The sequence below is a fragment of the Rhipicephalus microplus genome, chromosome 5, assembly GCF_043290135.1.
Source record: "Rhipicephalus microplus isolate Deutch F79 chromosome 5, USDA_Rmic, whole genome shotgun sequence".
Taxonomy (NCBI): Eukaryota; Metazoa; Arthropoda; class Arachnida; order Ixodida; family Ixodidae; genus Rhipicephalus; species Rhipicephalus microplus.
The window spans coordinates 173,942,083-173,957,791 of NC_134704.1; the positions used below are offsets into that span (position 1 = coordinate 173,942,083).

The following is a 15,709-nucleotide window of genomic DNA, read 5'->3' on the forward strand; positions in this document are numbered from 1 at the left end:
CAGGCGCTTTAACCAACTAAGCCACGGCGCCTGCGCATCCTGTTGTTCAGACAGTGACACCATCAAAGTATTTCGAACTAAACTTCGAAAACAAAAAGCTAGAGAGACGTTTGTCTTGACTCTCGAGGCACCGGTGAGATTTGAACTCACGATCTCCTGTTTACTAGACAGGCGCTTTAACCAACTAAGCCACGGCACCTGTGCAGCGTCTTGTTCAGGCAGTGACACCATCAGAAGTATTTCGAACTAAACTTCGAAAACAAAAAACTAGAGACGTTAGTCTTGACTCCCGAGGCACCGGTGAGATTCGAACTCACGATCTCCTGTTTACAAGACAAGCGCTTTAACTAACTAAGCCACGGCGCCTGCGCAGCGTCTTGTTCAGGCAGTGACACCATCTGAAGTATTTCGAACTATACTTCGAAAACAAAAAAACTAGAGAGACGTTTGTCTTGACTCTCGAGGCACCGGTAAGATTCGAACTCACGATCTCCGGTTTACTAGACAGGCGCTTTAACCAACTAAGCCGGCGCCGGCGCAGCGTCTTGTTCAGGCAGTGACACCATCAGAAGTATTTCGAACTAAAGTTCGAAAACAAAAGTAGTGAAAGTTTGGCGAGTTCGTACTCGATCATGCCTTCTTTGCGGAAACACGTACACGGACACAAGAAAAAGAGGCAAACAACACGGGCGCCCGTGTTGTTTGCCTCTTTTCCTTGTGTCTGTGTACGTGTTTGCGCAAAGAAGTCATGAATGTTCGAAAACAAAAAAAACTAGAGAGACGTTAGTCTTGACTCCCGAGGCACCGGTGAGATTCGAACTCACGATCTCCTGTTTACTAGACAGGCGCTTTAACTAACTAAGCCACGGCGCCTGCGCAGCGTCTTGTTCAGGCAGTGACACCATCAGAAGTATTTCGAACTAAACTTCGAAAACAAAAAACTAGAGAGACGTTTGTCTTGACTCTCGAGGCACCGGTGAGATTCGAACTCATGATCTCCTGTTTACTAGACAGGCGCTTTAACCAACTAAGCCACGGCGCCTACGCAGCGTCTTGTTCAGGCAGTGACACCATCACAAATATTTCGAACTAGACTTCGAAAACAAAAAAGTAGAGAGACGTTTGTCTTGACTCTCGAGGCACCAGTGATATTCGAACTCACGATCTCCTGTTTACTAGACAGGCGCTTTAACCAACTAAGCCAGGGCGCCTGCGCAGCGTCTTGTTCAGGCAGTGACACCATAAGAAATATTTCTAACTAAACTTCGAAAACAAAAAAAAAACTAGAGAGACGTTAGTCTTGACTCTCGAGGCACCGGTGAGATTCGAACTCACGATCTCCTGTTTACTAGAAAGGCGCTTTAACTAACTAAGCCACAGCGCCTGCGCAGCGTTTTGTTCAGGCAGTGACACCATCAGAAGTATTTCTAACTAAACTTCGAAAACAAAAAAAACTAGAGAGACGTCAGTCTTGACTCTCGAGGCACCGGTGAGATTCGAACTCATAACCTTCTGTTTACTAGACAGGCGCTTTAACCAACTAAGCCACGGCGCCTGCGCAGCGTCTTGTTCAGGCAGTGACACCATCAGAAGTATTTCGAACTAAACTTCGAAAACAAAAGTACTGAAAGTTGGGCGAGTTCGTACTCGATCATGACTTCTTTGCGCAAACACGTACACGGACACAAGGAAAAGAGGCAAACAACACGGGCGCCCGTGTTGTTTGCCTCTTTTCCTTGTGTCCGTGTACGTGATTGCGCAAAGAAGTCATGAATGTTCGAAAACAAAAAATAGAGAGACGTTAGTCTTGACTCCCGAGGCACCGGTGAGATTCGAACTCACGATCTCCTGTTTACTAGACAGGCGCTTTAACTAACTAAGCCACAGCGCCTGCGCAGCGTCTTGTTCAGGCAGTGACACCATCAGAAGTGTTTCGAAGTAAACTTCGAAAACAAAAAACTAGAGAGCCGTTTGTCTTGACTCTCGAGGCACCGGTGAAATTCGAACTCACGAATTCCGGTTTACTAGACAGGCGCTTGAACCAAATAAGCCACGGCGCCTGCGCAGCGTCTTGTTCAGGCAGTGACACCATCAGAAGTATTTCGAACTAAACTTCGAAAACAAAAGTACTGAAAGTTGGGCGAGTTCGTACTCGATCATAACTTCTTTGCGCAAACACGTACATGGACACAAGGAAAAGAGGCAAACAACACGGGCGCCCGTGTTTTCTGCCTCTTTTCCTTGTGTCCGTGTACGTGTTTGCGCAAAGAAGTCATGAATGTTCGAAAACAAAAAACTAGAGAGACGTTAGTCTTGACTCCCGAGGCACCGGTGAGATTCGAACTCACGATCTCCTGTTTACTAGACAGGCGCTTTGACTAACTAAGCCACGGCGCCTGCGCAGCGTATTGCTCAGGCAGTGACACCATCAGAAGTATTTCGAACTAAACTTCCATAACAAAAAACTAGAGAGACGTTTGTCTTGACTCTCGATGCACCGGTGAGATTCGAACTCATGATCTCCTGTTTACTAGACAGGCGCTTTAACCAACTAAGCCACGGCGCCTACGCAGCGTCTTGTTCAGGCAGTAACACCATCAGAAGTATTTCGAACTAGACTTCGAAAACAAAAAAGTAGAGAGACGTTTGTCTTGACTCTCGAGGCACCGGTGATATTCGAACTCACGATCTCCTGTTTACTAGACAGGCGCTTTAACCAACTAAGCCACGGCGCCTGCGCAGCGTCTTGTTCAGGCAGTGACACCATCAGAAGTGTTTCGAAGTATACTTCGAAAACAAGAAACTTGAGAGACGTTTGTCTTGACTCTCGAGGCACAGGTGAGATTCGAACTCACGATCTTCCTCTTACTAGACAGGCGCTTTAACTAACTAAGCCACAGCGCCCGCGCAGCGTCTTGTTCAGGCAGTGACACCATCAGAAGTATTTCGAACTATACTTCGAAAACAAAAAAACTAGAGAGACGTTAGTCTTGACTCTCGAGGCACCGGTGAGATTCGAACTCACGATCTCCTGTTTACTAGAAAGGCGCTTTAACTAACTAAGCCACAGCGCCTGCGCAGCGTTTTGTTCAGGCAGTGACACCATCAGAAGTATTTCTAACTAAACTTCGAAAACAAAAAAAAACTAGAGAGACGTTAGTCTTGACTCTCGAGGCACCGGTGAGATTCGAACTCACGATCTCCTGTTTACTAGACAGGCGCTTTAACTAACTAAGCCACGGCACCTGCGCAGCGTCTTGTTCAGGCAGTGACACCATCAGAAGTATTTCGAACTAAACTTCGAAAACAAAAAACTAAAGAGACGTTAGTCTTGACTCCCGAGGCACCGGTGAGATTCGAACTCACGATCTCCTGTTTACTAGACAGGCGCTTTAACTAACTAAGCCACGGCGCCTGCGCAGCGTCTTGTTCAGCAGTGACACCATCAGAAGTATTTCGAACTAAACTTCGAAAACAACAAACTAGAGAGACGTTTGTCTTGACTCTCGAGGCACCGGTGAGATTCGAACTCATGATCTCCTGTTTACTAGACAGGCGCTTTAACCAACTAAGCCACGGCGCCTACGCAGCGTCTTGTTCAGGCAGTGACACCATCAGAACTATTTCGAACTAAACTTCGAAAACAAAAAAAGTAGAGAGACGTTTGTCTTGACTCTCGAGGCACCGGTGATATTCGAACTCACGATCTCCTGTTTACTAGACAGGCGCTTTAACCAACTAAGCCACGGCGCCTGCGCAGCGTCTTGTTCAGGCAGTGACACCATCAAAAGTGTTTCGAAGTAAACTTCGAAAACAAAAAACTAGAGAGCCGTTTGTCTTGACTCTCAAGGCACCGGTGAAATTCGAACTCACGAATTCCGGTTTACTAGACAGGCGCTTGAACCAAATAAGCCACGGCGCCTGCGCAGCGTCTTGTTCAGGCAGTGACACCATCAGAAGTATTTCGAACTAAACTTCGAAAACAAAAGTACTGAAAGTTGGGCGAGTTCGTACTCGATCATAACTTCTTTGCGCAAACACGTACACGGACACAAGGAAAAGAGGCAAACAACACGGGTGCCCGTGTTGTTTGCCTCTTTTCCTTGTGTCCGTGTATGTGTTTGCGCAAAGAAGTCATGAATGTTCGAAAACAAAAAACTAGAGAGACGTTAGTCTTGACTCCCGAGGCACCGGTGAGATTCGAACTCACGATCTCCTTTTTACTAGACAGGCGCTTTGACTAAGCCACGGCGCCTGCGCAGCGTCTTGTTCAGGCAGTGACACCATCAGAAGTATTTCGAACTAAACTTCGAAAACAAAAAACTAGAGAGACGTTTGTCTTGACTCTCGATGCACCGGTGAGATTCGAACTCATGATCTCCTGTTTACTAGACAGGCGCTTTAACCAACTAAGCCACGGCGCCTACGCAGCGTCTTGTTCAGGCAGTAACACCATCAGAAGTATTTCTAACTAAACTTCGAAAACAAAAAAAAACTAGAGAGACGTTAGTCTTGACTCTCGAGGCACCGGTGAGATTCGAACTCATAATCTTCTATTTACTAGACAGGCGCTTTAACCAACTAAGCCACGGCGCCTGCGCATCCTGTTGTTCAGACAGTGACACCATCAAAGTATTTCGAACTAAACTTCGAAAACAAAAAGCTAGAGAGACGTTTGTCTTGACTCTCGAGGCACCGGTGAGATTTGAACTCACGATCTCCTGTTTACTAGACAGGCGCTTTAACCAACTAAGCCACGGCACCTGTGCAGCGTCTTGTTCAGGCAGTGACACCATCAGAAGTATTTCGAACTAAACTTCGAAAACAAAAAACTAGAGACGTTAGTCTTGACTCCCGAGGCACCGGTGAGATTCGAACTCACGATCTCCTGTTTACAAGACAAGCGCTTTAACTAACTAAGCCACGGCGCCTGCGCAGCGTCTTGTTCAGGCAGTGACACCATCTGAAGTATTTCGAACTATACTTCGAAAACAAAAAAACTAGAGAGACGTTTGTCTTGACTCTCGAGGCACCGGTAAGATTCGAACTCACGATCTCCGGTTTACTAGACAGGCGCTTTAACCAACTAAGCCGGCGCCGGCGCAGCGTCTTGTTCAGGCAGTGACACCATCAGAAGTATTTCGAACTAAAGTTCGAAAACAAAAGTAGTGAAAGTTTGGCGAGTTCGTACTCGATCATGCCTTCTTTGCGGAAACACGTACACGGACACAAGAAAAAGAGGCAAACAACACGGGCGCCCGTGTTGTTTGCCTCTTTTCCTTGTGTCTGTGTACGTGTTTGCGCAAAGAAGTCATGAATGTTCGAAAACAAAAAAAACTAGAGAGACGTTAGTCTTGACTCCCGAGGCACCGGTGAGATTCGAACTCACGATCTCCTGTTTACTAGACAGGCGCTTTAACTAACTAAGCCACGGCGCCTGCGCAGCGTCTTGTTCAGGCAGTGACACCATCAGAAGTATTTCGAACTAAACTTCGAAAACAAAAAACTAGAGAGACGTTTGTCTTGACTCTCGAGGCACCGGTGAGATTCGAACTCATGATCTCCTGTTTACTAGACAGGCGCTTTAACCAACTAAGCCACGGCGCCTACGCAGCGTCTTGTTCAGGCAGTGACACCATCACAAATATTTCGAACTAGACTTCGAAAACAAAAAAGTAGAGAGACGTTTGTCTTGACTCTCGAGGCACCAGTGATATTCGAACTCACGATCTCCTGTTTACTAGACAGGCGCTTTAACCAACTAAGCCAGGGCGCCTGCGCAGCGTCTTGTTCAGGCAGTGACACCATAAGAAATATTTCTAACTAAACTTCGAAAACAAAAAAAAAACTAGAGAGACGTTAGTCTTGACTCTCGAGGCACCGGTGAGATTCGAACTCACGATCTCCTGTTTACTAGAAAGGCGCTTTAACTAACTAAGCCACAGCGCCTGCGCAGCGTTTTGTTCAGGCAGTGACACCATCAGAAGTATTTCTAACTAAACTTCGAAAACAAAAAAAACTAGAGAGACGTCAGTCTTGACTCTCGAGGCACCGGTGAGATTCGAACTCATAACCTTCTGTTTACTAGACAGGCGCTTTAACCAACTAAGCCACGGCGCCTGCGCAGCGTCTTGTTCAGGCAGTGACACCATCAGAAGTATTTCGAACTAAACTTCGAAAACAAAAGTACTGAAAGTTGGGCGAGTTCGTACTCGATCATGACTTCTTTGCGCAAACACGTACACGGACACAAGGAAAAGAGGCAAACAACACGGGCGCCCGTGTTGTTTGCCTCTTTTCCTTGTGTCCGTGTACGTGATTGCGCAAAGAAGTCATGAATGTTCGAAAACAAAAAATAGAGAGACGTTAGTCTTGACTCCCGAGGCACCGGTGAGATTCGAACTCACGATCTCCTGTTTACTAGACAGGCGCTTTAACTAACTAAGCCACAGCGCCTGCGCAGCGTCTTGTTCAGGCAGTGACACCATCAGAAGTGTTTCGAAGTAAACTTCGAAAACAAAAAACTAGAGAGCCGTTTGTCTTGACTCTCGAGGCACCGGTGAAATTCGAACTCACGAATTCCGGTTTACTAGACAGGCGCTTGAACCAAATAAGCCACGGCGCCTGCGCAGCGTCTTGTTCAGGCAGTGACACCATCAGAAGTATTTCGAACTAAACTTCGAAAACAAAAGTACTGAAAGTTGGGCGAGTTCGTACTCGATCATAACTTCTTTGCGCAAACACGTACATGGACACAAGGAAAAGAGGCAAACAACACGGGCGCCCGTGTTTTCTGCCTCTTTTCCTTGTGTCCGTGTACGTGTTTGCGCAAAGAAGTCATGAATGTTCGAAAACAAAAAACTAGAGAGACGTTAGTCTTGACTCCCGAGGCACCGGTGAGATTCGAACTCACGATCTCCTGTTTACTAGACAGGCGCTTTGACTAACTAAGCCACGGCGCCTGCGCAGCGTATTGCTCAGGCAGTGACACCATCAGAAGTATTTCGAACTAAACTTCCATAACAAAAAACTAGAGAGACGTTTGTCTTGACTCTCGATGCACCGGTGAGATTCGAACTCATGATCTCCTGTTTACTAGACAGGCGCTTTAACCAACTAAGCCACGGCGCCTACGCAGCGTCTTGTTCAGGCAGTAACACCATCAGAAGTATTTCGAACTAGACTTCGAAAACAAAAAAGTAGAGAGACGTTTGTCTTGACTCTCGAGGCACCGGTGATATTCGAACTCACGATCTCCTGTTTACTAGACAGGCGCTTTAACCAACTAAGCCACGGCGCCTGCGCAGCGTCTTGTTCAGGCAGTGACACCATCAGAAGTGTTTCGAAGTATACTTCGAAAACAAGAAACTTGAGAGACGTTTGTCTTGACTCTCGAGGCACAGGTGAGATTCGAACTCACGATCTTCCTCTTACTAGACAGGCGCTTTAACTAACTAAGCCACAGCGCCCGCGCAGCGTCTTGTTCAGGCAGTGACACCATCAGAAGTATTTCGAACTATACTTCGAAAACAAAAAAACTAGAGAGACGTTAGTCTTGACTCTCGAGGCACCGGTGAGATTCGAACTCACGATCTCCTGTTTACTAGAAAGGCGCTTTAACTAACTAAGCCACAGCGCCTGCGCAGCGTTTTGTTCAGGCAGTGACACCATCAGAAGTATTTCTAACTAAACTTCGAAAACAAAAAAAAACTAGAGAGACGTTAGTCTTGACTCTCGAGGCACCGGTGAGATTCGAACTCACGATCTCCTGTTTACTAGACAGGCGCTTTAACTAACTAAGCCACGGCACCTGCGCAGCGTCTTGTTCAGGCAGTGACACCATCAGAAGTATTTCGAACTAAACTTCGAAAACAAAAAACTAAAGAGACGTTAGTCTTGACTCCCGAGGCACCGGTGAGATTCGAACTCACGATCTCCTGTTTACTAGACAGGCGCTTTAACTAACTAAGCCACGGCGCCTGCGCAGCGTCTTGTTCAGCAGTGACACCATCAGAAGTATTTCGAACTAAACTTCGAAAACAACAAACTAGAGAGACGTTTGTCTTGACTCTCGAGGCACCGGTGAGATTCGAACTCATGATCTCCTGTTTACTAGACAGGCGCTTTAACCAACTAAGCCACGGCGCCTACGCAGCGTCTTGTTCAGGCAGTGACACCATCAGAACTATTTCGAACTAAACTTCGAAAACAAAAAAAGTAGAGAGACGTTTGTCTTGACTCTCGAGGCACCGGTGATATTCGAACTCACGATCTCCTGTTTACTAGACAGGCGCTTTAACCAACTAAGCCACGGCGCCTGCGCAGCGTCTTGTTCAGGCAGTGACACCATCAAAAGTGTTTCGAAGTAAACTTCGAAAACAAAAAACTAGAGAGCCGTTTGTCTTGACTCTCAAGGCACCGGTGAAATTCGAACTCACGAATTCCGGTTTACTAGACAGGCGCTTGAACCAAATAAGCCACGGCGCCTGCGCAGCGTCTTGTTCAGGCAGTGACACCATCAGAAGTATTTCGAACTAAACTTCGAAAACAAAAGTACTGAAAGTTGGGCGAGTTCGTACTCGATCATAACTTCTTTGCGCAAACACGTACACGGACACAAGGAAAAGAGGCAAACAACACGGGTGCCCGTGTTGTTTGCCTCTTTTCCTTGTGTCCGTGTATGTGTTTGCGCAAAGAAGTCATGAATGTTCGAAAACAAAAAACTAGAGAGACGTTAGTCTTGACTCCCGAGGCACCGGTGAGATTCGAACTCACGATCTCCTTTTTACTAGACAGGCGCTTTGACTAAGCCACGGCGCCTGCGCAGCGTCTTGTTCAGGCAGTGACACCATCAGAAGTATTTCGAACTAAACTTCGAAAACAAAAAACTAGAGAGACGTTTGTCTTGACTCTCGATGCACCGGTGAGATTCGAACTCATGATCTCCTGTTTACTAGACAGGCGCTTTAACCAACTAAGCCACGGCGCCTACGCAGCGTCTTGTTCAGGCAGTAACACCATCAGAAGTATTTCTAACTAAACTTCGAAAACAAAAAAAAACTAGAGAGACGTTAGTCTTGACTCTCGAGGCACCGGTGAGATTCGAACTCATAATCTTCTATTTACTAGACAGGCGCTTTAACCAACTAAGCCACGGCGCCTGCGCATCCTGTTGTTCAGACAGTGACACCATCAAAGTATTTCGAACTAAACTTCGAAAACAAAAAGCTAGAGAGACGTTTGTCTTGACTCTCGAGGCACCGGTGAGATTTGAACTCACGATCTCCTGTTTACTAGACAGGCGCTTTAACCAACTAAGCCACGGCACCTGTGCAGCGTCTTGTTCAGGCAGTGACACCATCAGAAGTATTTCGAACTAAACTTCGAAAACAAAAAACTAGAGACGTTAGTCTTGACTCCCGAGGCACCGGTGAGATTCGAACTCACGATCTCCTGTTTACAAGACAAGCGCTTTAACTAACTAAGCCACGGCGCCTGCGCAGCGTCTTGTTCAGGCAGTGACACCATCTGAAGTATTTCGAACTATACTTCGAAAACAAAAAAACTAGAGAGACGTTTGTCTTGACTCTCGAGGCACCGGTAAGATTCGAACTCACGATCTCCGGTTTACTAGACAGGCGCTTTAACCAACTAAGCCGGCGCCGGCGCAGCGTCTTGTTCAGGCAGTGACACCATCAGAAGTATTTCGAACTAAAGTTCGAAAACAAAAGTACTGAAAGTTTGGCGAGTTCGTACTCGATCATGCCTTCTTTGCGGAAACACGTACACGGACACAAGAAAAAGAGGCAAACAACACGGGCGCCCGTGTTGTTTGCCTCTTTTCCTTGTGTCCGTGTACGTGTTTGCGCAAAGAAGTCATGAATGTTCGAAAACAAAAAAAACTAGAGAGACGTTAGTCTTGACTCCCGAGGCACCGGTGAGATTCGAACTCACGATCTCCTGTTTACTAGACAGGCGCTTTAACTAACTAAGCCACGGCGCCTGCGCAGCGTCTTGTTCAGGCAGTGACACCATCAGAAGTATTTCGAACTAAACTTCGAAAACAAAAAACTAGAGAGACGTTTGTCTTGACTCTCGAGGCACCGGTGAGATTCGAACTCATGATCTCCTGTTTACTAGACAGGCGCTTTAACCAACTAAGCCACGGCGCCTACGCAGCGTCTTGTTCAGGCAGTGACACCATCACAAATATTTCGAACTAGACTTCGAAAACAAAAAAGTAGAGAGACGTTTGTCTTGACTCTCGAGGCACCAGTGATATTCGAACTCACGATCTCCTGTTTACTAGACAGGCGCTTTAACCAACTAAGCCACGGCGCCTGCGCAGCGTCTTGTTCAGGCAGTGACACCATAAGAAATATTTCTAACTAAACTTCGAAAACAAAAAAAAAAACTAGAGAGACGTTAGTCTTGACTCTCGAGGCACCGGTGAGATTCGAACTCACGATCTCCTGTTTACTAGAAAGGCGCTTTAACTAACTAAGCCACAGCGCCTGCGCAGCGTTTTGTTCAGGCAGTGACACCATCAGAAGTATTTCTAACTAAACTTCGAAAACAAAAAAAACTAGAGAGACGTCAGTCTTGACTCTCGAGGCACTGGTGAGATTCGAACTCATAACCTTCTGTTTACTAGACAGGCGCTTTAACCAACTAAGCCACGGCGCCTGCGCAGCGTCTTGTTCAGGCAGTGACACCATCAGAAGTATTTTGAACTAAACTTCGAAAACAAAAGTACTGAAAGTTGGGCGAGTTCGTACTCGATCATGACTTCTTTGCGCAAACACGTACACGGACACAAGGAAAAGAGGCAAACAACACGGGCGCCCGTGTTGTTTGCCTCTTTTCCTTGTGTCCGTGTACGTGATTGCGCAAAGAAGTCATGAATGTTTGAAAACAAAAAATAGAGAGACGTTAGTCTTGACTCCCGAGGCACCGGTGAGATTCGAACTCACGATCTCCTGTTTACTAGACAGGCGCTTTAACTAACTAAGCCACAGCGCCTGCGCAGCGTCTTGTTCAGGCAGTGACACCATCAGAAGTGTTTCGAAGTAAACTTCGAAAACAAAAAACTAGAGAGCCGTTTGTCTTGACTCTCGAGGCACCGGTGAAATTCGAACTCACGAATTCCGGTTTACTAGACAGGCGCTTGAACCAAATAAGCCACGGCGCCTGCGCAGCGTCTTGTTCAGGCAGTGACACCATCAGAAGTATTTCGAACTAAACTTCGAAAACAAAAGTACTGAAAGTTGGGCGAGTTCGTACTCGATCATAACTTCTTTGCGCAAACACGTACATGGACACAAGGAAAAGAGGCAAACAACACGGGCGCCCGTGTTTTCTGCCTCTTTTCCTTGTGTCCGTGTACGTGTTTGCGCAAAGAAGTCATGAATGTTCGAAAACAAAAAACTAGAGAGACGTTAGTCTTGACTCCCGAGGCACCGGTGAGATTCGAACTCACGATCTCCTGTTTACTAGACAGGCGCTTTGACTAACTAAGCCACGGCGCCTGCGCAGCGTATTGCTCAGGCAGTGACACCATCAGAAGTATTTCGAACTAAACTTCCATAACAAAAAACTAGAGAGACGTTTGTCTTGACTCTCGATGCACCGGTGAGATTCGAACTCATGATCTCCTGTTTACTAGACAGGCGCTTTAACCAACTAAGCCACGGCGCCTACGCAGCGTCTTGTTCAGGCAGTAACACCATCAGAAGTATTTCGAACTAGACTTCGAAAACAAAAAAGTAGAGAGACGTTTGTCTTGACTCTCGAGGCACCGGTGATATTCGAACTCACGATCTCCTGTTTACTAGACAGGCGCTTTAACCAACTAAGCCACGGCGCCTGCGCAGCGTCTTGTTCAGGCAGTGACACCATCAGAAGTGTTTCGAAGTATACTTCGAAAACAAGAAACTTGAGAGACGTTTGTCTTGACTCTCGAGGCACAGGTGAGATTCGAACTCACGATCTTCCTCTTACTAGACAGGCGCTTTAACTAACTAAGCCACAGCGCCCGCGCAGCGTCTTGTTCAGGCAGTGACACCATCAGAAGTATTTCGAACTATACTTCGAAAACAAAAAAACTAGAGAGACGTTAGTCTTGACTCTCGAGGCACCGGTGAGATTCGAACTCACGATCTCCTGTTTACTAGAAAGGCGCTTTAACTAACTAAGCCACAGCGCCTGCGCAGCGTTTTGTTCAGGCAGTGACACCATCAGAAGTATTTCTAACTAAACTTCGAAAACAAAAAAAAACTAGAGAGACGTTAGTCTTGACTCTCGAGGCACCGGTGAGATTCGAACTCATAATCTTCTATTTACTAGACAGGCGCTTTAACCAACTAAGCCACGGCGCCTGCGCAGCCTGTTGTTCAGACAGTGACACCATCAGAAGTATTTCGAACTAAACTTGGAAAACAAAAACCTAGAGAGATGTTTGTCTTGACTCTCGAGGCACCGGTGAGATTTGAACTCATGATCTCCTGTTTACTAGACAGGCGCTTTAACCAACTAAGCCACGGCACCTGTGCAGCGTCTTGTTCAGGCAGTGACACCATTAGAAGTATTTCGAACTAAACTTCGAATACAAAAAAAACTAGAGAGACGTCAGTCTTGACTCTCGAGGCACCGGTGAGATTCGAACTCATAACCTTCTGTTTACTAGACAGGCGCTTTAACCAACTAAGCCACGGCGCCTGCGCAGCGTCTTGTTCAGGCAGTGACACCATCAGAAGTATTTCGAACTAAACTTGGAAAACAAAAAAAGTAGAGAGACGTTTGTTTGACTCTCAAGGCACCGGTGATATTCGAACTCACGATCTCCTGTTTACTAGACAGGCGCTTTAACCAACTAAGCCACGGCGCCTGCGCAGCGTCTTGTTCAGGCAGTGACACCATCAGAAGTGTTTCGAAGTAAACTTCGAAAACAAAAAACTAGAGAGCCGTTTGTCTTGACTCTCAAGGCACCGGTGAAATTCGAACTCACGAATTCCGGTTTACTAGACAGGCGCTTGAACCAAATAAGCCACGGCGCCTGCGTAGCGTCTTGTTCAGGCAGTGACACCATCAGAAGTATTTCGAACTAAACTTCGAAAACAAAAGTACTGAAAGTTGGGCGAGTTCGTACTCGATCATAACTTCTTTGCGCAAACACGTACACGGACACAAGGAAAAGAGGCAAACAACACGGGCGCCCGTGTTGTTTGCCTCTTTTCCTTGTGTCCGTGTACGTGTTTGCGCAAAGAAGTCATGAATGTTCGAAAACAAAAAACTAGAGAGACGTTAGTCTTGACTCCCGAGGCACCGGTGAGATTCGAACTCACGATCTCCTTTTTACTAGACAGGCGCTTTGACTAACTAAGCCACGGCGCCTGCGCAGCGTCTTGTTCAGGCAGTGACACCATCAGAAGTAGTTCGAACTAAACTTCGAAAACAAAAAACTAGAGAGACGTTTGTCTTGACTCTCGATGCACCGGTGAGATTCGAACTCATGATCTCCTGTTTACTAGACAGGCGCTTTAACCAACTAAGCCACGGCGCCTACGCAGCGTCTTGTTCAGGCAGTAACACCATCAGAAGTATTTCTAACTAAACTTCGAAAACAAAAAAAAACTAGTGAGACGTTAGTCTGGACTCTCGAGGCACCGGTGAGATTCGAACTCATAATCTTCTATTTACTAGACAGGCGCTTTAACCAACTAAGCCACGGCGCCTGCGCAGCCTGTTGTTCAGACAGTGACACCATCAGAAGTATTTCGAACTAAACTTCGAAAACAAAAAGCTAGAGAGATGTTTGTCTTGACTCTCGAGGCACCGGTGAGATTTGAACTCACGATCTCCTGTTTACTAGACAGGCGCTTTAACCAACTAAGCCACGGCACCTGTGCAGCGTCTTGTTCAGGCAGTGACACCATCAGAAGTATTTCGAACTAAACTTCGAAAACAAAAAACTAGAGACGTTAGTCTTGACTCCCGAGGCACCGGTGAGAATCGAACTCACGATCTCCTGTTTACTAGACAAGCGCTTTAACTAACTAAGCCACGGCGCCTGCGCAGCGTCTTGTGCAGGCAGTGACACCATCTGAAGTATTTCGAACTATACTTCGAAAACAAAAAAACTAGAGAGACGTTTGTCTTGACTCTCGAGGCACCGGTGAGATTCGAACTCACGATCTCCGGTTTACTAGACAGGCGCTTTAACCAAATAAGCCACGGCGCCGGCGCAGCGTCTTGTTCAGGCAGTGACACCATCAGAAGTATTTCGAACTAAACTTCGAAAACAAAAAACTAGAGAGACGTTTGTCTTGACTCTCGAGGCACCGGTGAGATTCGAACTCATGATCTCCTGTTTACTAGTCAGGCGCTTTAACCAACTAAGCCACGGCGCCTACGCAGCGTCTTGTTCAGGCAGTGACACCATCACAAGTATTTCGAACTAGACTTCGAAAACAAAAAAGTAGAGAGACGTTTGTCTTGACTCTCGAGGCACCAGTGATATTCGAACTCAGGATCTCCTGTTTACTAGACAGGCGCTTTAACCAACTAAGCCACGGCGCCTGCGCAGCGTCTTGTTCAGGCAGTGTCACCATAAAAAGTATTTCTAACTAAACTTCGAAAACAAAAAAAACTAGAGAGACGTTAGTCTTGACTCTCGAGGCACCGGTGAGATTCGAACTCACGATCTCCTGTTTACTAGAAAGGCGCTTTAACTAACTAAGCCACAGCGCCTGCGCAGCGTTTTGTTCAGGCAGTGACACCATCAGAAGTATTTCTAACTAAACTTCGAAAACAAAAAAAACTAGAGAGACGTCAGTCTTGACTCTCGAGGCACCGGTGAGATTCGAACTCATAACCTTCTGTTTACTAGACAGGCGCTTTAACCAACTAAGCCACGGCGCCTGCGCAGCGTCTTGTTCAGGCAGTGACACCATCAGAAGTATTTCGAACTAAACTTCGAAAACAAAAGTACTGAAAGTTGGGCGAGTTCGTACTCGATCATGACTTCTTTGCGCAAACACGTACACGGACACAAGGAAAAGAGGCAAACAACACGGGCGCCCGTGTTGTTTGCCTCTTTTCCTTGTGTCCGTGTACGTGTTTGCGCAAAGAAGTCATGAATGTTCGAAAACAAAAAAATAGAGAGACGTTAGTCTTGACTCCCGAGGCACCGGTGAGATTCGAACTCACGATCTCCTGTTTACTAGACAGGCGCTTTAACTAACTAAGCCACGGCGCCTGCGCAGCGTCTTCTTCAGGCAGTGACACCATCAGAAGTGTTTCGAAGTAAACTTCGAAAACAAAAAACTAGAGAGCCGTTTGTCTTGACTCTCGAGGCACCGGTGAAATTCGAACTCACGAATTCCGGTTTACTAGACAGGCGCTTGAACCAAATAAGCCACGGCGCCTGCGCAGCGTCTTGTTCAGGCAGTGACACCATCAGAAGTATTTCGAACTAAACTTCGAAAACAAAAGTACTGAAAGTTGGGCGAGTTCGTACTCGATCATGACTTCTTTGCGCAAACACGTACACGGACACAAGGAAAAGAGGCAAACAACACGGGCGCCCGTGTTGTTTGCCTCTTTTCCTTGTGTCCGTGTACGTGATTGCGCAAAGAAGTCATGAATGTTCGAAAACAAAAAATAGAGAGACGTTTGTCTTGACTCTCGATGCACCGGTGAGATTCGAACT

General features: G+C 46.6%; 40 non-coding genes across 40 annotated transcripts; all 40 read right to left on the reverse strand.

Annotated features, from left to right (window-relative positions):
- Positions 1-125: 125 nt before the first annotated feature.
- TRNAT-AGU (transfer RNA threonine (anticodon AGU)) lies at positions 126-199 on the reverse strand. Its single transcript has one exon. It is a non-coding gene; the product is annotated as a tRNA-Thr (tRNA).
- Positions 200-292: 93 nt separating this feature from the next.
- Positions 293-366, reverse strand: TRNAT-UGU (transfer RNA threonine (anticodon UGU)). Its single transcript has one exon. It is a non-coding gene; the product is annotated as a tRNA-Thr (tRNA).
- Positions 367-799: 433 nt separating this feature from the next.
- TRNAT-AGU (transfer RNA threonine (anticodon AGU)) lies at positions 800-873 on the reverse strand. The gene has a single exon. It is a non-coding gene; the product is annotated as a tRNA-Thr (tRNA).
- A 95-nt stretch (positions 874-968) lies between these two features.
- TRNAT-AGU (transfer RNA threonine (anticodon AGU)) lies at positions 969-1,042 on the reverse strand. Its single transcript has one exon. It is a non-coding gene; the product is annotated as a tRNA-Thr (tRNA).
- A 439-nt stretch (positions 1,043-1,481) lies between these two features.
- Positions 1,482-1,555, reverse strand: TRNAT-AGU (transfer RNA threonine (anticodon AGU)). Its single transcript has one exon. It is a non-coding gene; the product is annotated as a tRNA-Thr (tRNA).
- A 262-nt stretch (positions 1,556-1,817) lies between these two features.
- TRNAT-AGU (transfer RNA threonine (anticodon AGU)) lies at positions 1,818-1,891 on the reverse strand. Its single transcript has one exon. It is a non-coding gene; the product is annotated as a tRNA-Thr (tRNA).
- Positions 1,892-2,323: 432 nt separating this feature from the next.
- TRNAT-AGU (transfer RNA threonine (anticodon AGU)) lies at positions 2,324-2,397 on the reverse strand. Its single transcript has one exon. It is a non-coding gene; the product is annotated as a tRNA-Thr (tRNA).
- A 264-nt stretch (positions 2,398-2,661) lies between these two features.
- On the reverse strand, positions 2,662-2,735 carry TRNAT-AGU (transfer RNA threonine (anticodon AGU)). The gene has a single exon. It is a non-coding gene; the product is annotated as a tRNA-Thr (tRNA).
- A 437-nt stretch (positions 2,736-3,172) lies between these two features.
- TRNAT-AGU (transfer RNA threonine (anticodon AGU)) lies at positions 3,173-3,246 on the reverse strand. Its single transcript has one exon. It is a non-coding gene; the product is annotated as a tRNA-Thr (tRNA).
- A 95-nt stretch (positions 3,247-3,341) lies between these two features.
- On the reverse strand, positions 3,342-3,415 carry TRNAT-AGU (transfer RNA threonine (anticodon AGU)). The gene has a single exon. It is a non-coding gene; the product is annotated as a tRNA-Thr (tRNA).
- A 94-nt stretch (positions 3,416-3,509) lies between these two features.
- Positions 3,510-3,583, reverse strand: TRNAT-AGU (transfer RNA threonine (anticodon AGU)). The gene has a single exon. It is a non-coding gene; the product is annotated as a tRNA-Thr (tRNA).
- A 96-nt stretch (positions 3,584-3,679) lies between these two features.
- TRNAT-AGU (transfer RNA threonine (anticodon AGU)) lies at positions 3,680-3,753 on the reverse strand. Its single transcript has one exon. It is a non-coding gene; the product is annotated as a tRNA-Thr (tRNA).
- A 937-nt stretch (positions 3,754-4,690) lies between these two features.
- Positions 4,691-4,764, reverse strand: TRNAT-AGU (transfer RNA threonine (anticodon AGU)). Its single transcript has one exon. It is a non-coding gene; the product is annotated as a tRNA-Thr (tRNA).
- Positions 4,765-4,857: 93 nt separating this feature from the next.
- TRNAT-UGU (transfer RNA threonine (anticodon UGU)) lies at positions 4,858-4,931 on the reverse strand. Its single transcript has one exon. It is a non-coding gene; the product is annotated as a tRNA-Thr (tRNA).
- Positions 4,932-5,364: 433 nt separating this feature from the next.
- TRNAT-AGU (transfer RNA threonine (anticodon AGU)) lies at positions 5,365-5,438 on the reverse strand. Its single transcript has one exon. It is a non-coding gene; the product is annotated as a tRNA-Thr (tRNA).
- A 95-nt stretch (positions 5,439-5,533) lies between these two features.
- Positions 5,534-5,607, reverse strand: TRNAT-AGU (transfer RNA threonine (anticodon AGU)). Its single transcript has one exon. It is a non-coding gene; the product is annotated as a tRNA-Thr (tRNA).
- A 439-nt stretch (positions 5,608-6,046) lies between these two features.
- On the reverse strand, positions 6,047-6,120 carry TRNAT-AGU (transfer RNA threonine (anticodon AGU)). The gene has a single exon. It is a non-coding gene; the product is annotated as a tRNA-Thr (tRNA).
- Positions 6,121-6,382: 262 nt separating this feature from the next.
- Positions 6,383-6,456, reverse strand: TRNAT-AGU (transfer RNA threonine (anticodon AGU)). Its single transcript has one exon. It is a non-coding gene; the product is annotated as a tRNA-Thr (tRNA).
- Positions 6,457-6,888: 432 nt separating this feature from the next.
- TRNAT-AGU (transfer RNA threonine (anticodon AGU)) lies at positions 6,889-6,962 on the reverse strand. Its single transcript has one exon. It is a non-coding gene; the product is annotated as a tRNA-Thr (tRNA).
- Positions 6,963-7,226: 264 nt separating this feature from the next.
- TRNAT-AGU (transfer RNA threonine (anticodon AGU)) lies at positions 7,227-7,300 on the reverse strand. Its single transcript has one exon. It is a non-coding gene; the product is annotated as a tRNA-Thr (tRNA).
- A 437-nt stretch (positions 7,301-7,737) lies between these two features.
- On the reverse strand, positions 7,738-7,811 carry TRNAT-AGU (transfer RNA threonine (anticodon AGU)). Its single transcript has one exon. It is a non-coding gene; the product is annotated as a tRNA-Thr (tRNA).
- Positions 7,812-7,906: 95 nt separating this feature from the next.
- On the reverse strand, positions 7,907-7,980 carry TRNAT-AGU (transfer RNA threonine (anticodon AGU)). Its single transcript has one exon. It is a non-coding gene; the product is annotated as a tRNA-Thr (tRNA).
- A 94-nt stretch (positions 7,981-8,074) lies between these two features.
- On the reverse strand, positions 8,075-8,148 carry TRNAT-AGU (transfer RNA threonine (anticodon AGU)). Its single transcript has one exon. It is a non-coding gene; the product is annotated as a tRNA-Thr (tRNA).
- A 96-nt stretch (positions 8,149-8,244) lies between these two features.
- TRNAT-AGU (transfer RNA threonine (anticodon AGU)) lies at positions 8,245-8,318 on the reverse strand. The gene has a single exon. It is a non-coding gene; the product is annotated as a tRNA-Thr (tRNA).
- Positions 8,319-9,255: 937 nt separating this feature from the next.
- TRNAT-AGU (transfer RNA threonine (anticodon AGU)) lies at positions 9,256-9,329 on the reverse strand. The gene has a single exon. It is a non-coding gene; the product is annotated as a tRNA-Thr (tRNA).
- Positions 9,330-9,422: 93 nt separating this feature from the next.
- On the reverse strand, positions 9,423-9,496 carry TRNAT-UGU (transfer RNA threonine (anticodon UGU)). The gene has a single exon. It is a non-coding gene; the product is annotated as a tRNA-Thr (tRNA).
- A 433-nt stretch (positions 9,497-9,929) lies between these two features.
- TRNAT-AGU (transfer RNA threonine (anticodon AGU)) lies at positions 9,930-10,003 on the reverse strand. Its single transcript has one exon. It is a non-coding gene; the product is annotated as a tRNA-Thr (tRNA).
- Positions 10,004-10,098: 95 nt separating this feature from the next.
- TRNAT-AGU (transfer RNA threonine (anticodon AGU)) lies at positions 10,099-10,172 on the reverse strand. The gene has a single exon. It is a non-coding gene; the product is annotated as a tRNA-Thr (tRNA).
- Positions 10,173-10,267: 95 nt separating this feature from the next.
- Positions 10,268-10,341, reverse strand: TRNAT-AGU (transfer RNA threonine (anticodon AGU)). The gene has a single exon. It is a non-coding gene; the product is annotated as a tRNA-Thr (tRNA).
- A 607-nt stretch (positions 10,342-10,948) lies between these two features.
- Positions 10,949-11,022, reverse strand: TRNAT-AGU (transfer RNA threonine (anticodon AGU)). Its single transcript has one exon. It is a non-coding gene; the product is annotated as a tRNA-Thr (tRNA).
- Positions 11,023-11,454: 432 nt separating this feature from the next.
- TRNAT-AGU (transfer RNA threonine (anticodon AGU)) lies at positions 11,455-11,528 on the reverse strand. The gene has a single exon. It is a non-coding gene; the product is annotated as a tRNA-Thr (tRNA).
- Positions 11,529-11,792: 264 nt separating this feature from the next.
- TRNAT-AGU (transfer RNA threonine (anticodon AGU)) lies at positions 11,793-11,866 on the reverse strand. Its single transcript has one exon. It is a non-coding gene; the product is annotated as a tRNA-Thr (tRNA).
- Positions 11,867-12,472: 606 nt separating this feature from the next.
- TRNAT-AGU (transfer RNA threonine (anticodon AGU)) lies at positions 12,473-12,546 on the reverse strand. Its single transcript has one exon. It is a non-coding gene; the product is annotated as a tRNA-Thr (tRNA).
- A 97-nt stretch (positions 12,547-12,643) lies between these two features.
- On the reverse strand, positions 12,644-12,717 carry TRNAT-AGU (transfer RNA threonine (anticodon AGU)). Its single transcript has one exon. It is a non-coding gene; the product is annotated as a tRNA-Thr (tRNA).
- Positions 12,718-12,812: 95 nt separating this feature from the next.
- TRNAT-AGU (transfer RNA threonine (anticodon AGU)) lies at positions 12,813-12,886 on the reverse strand. The gene has a single exon. It is a non-coding gene; the product is annotated as a tRNA-Thr (tRNA).
- Positions 12,887-13,828: 942 nt separating this feature from the next.
- Positions 13,829-13,902, reverse strand: TRNAT-AGU (transfer RNA threonine (anticodon AGU)). The gene has a single exon. It is a non-coding gene; the product is annotated as a tRNA-Thr (tRNA).
- Positions 13,903-13,995: 93 nt separating this feature from the next.
- TRNAT-AGU (transfer RNA threonine (anticodon AGU)) lies at positions 13,996-14,069 on the reverse strand. The gene has a single exon. It is a non-coding gene; the product is annotated as a tRNA-Thr (tRNA).
- A 265-nt stretch (positions 14,070-14,334) lies between these two features.
- On the reverse strand, positions 14,335-14,408 carry TRNAT-AGU (transfer RNA threonine (anticodon AGU)). Its single transcript has one exon. It is a non-coding gene; the product is annotated as a tRNA-Thr (tRNA).
- A 437-nt stretch (positions 14,409-14,845) lies between these two features.
- TRNAT-AGU (transfer RNA threonine (anticodon AGU)) lies at positions 14,846-14,919 on the reverse strand. Its single transcript has one exon. It is a non-coding gene; the product is annotated as a tRNA-Thr (tRNA).
- A 263-nt stretch (positions 14,920-15,182) lies between these two features.
- Positions 15,183-15,256, reverse strand: TRNAT-AGU (transfer RNA threonine (anticodon AGU)). The gene has a single exon. It is a non-coding gene; the product is annotated as a tRNA-Thr (tRNA).
- Between the last annotated feature and the right edge of the window lie 453 nt (positions 15,257-15,709).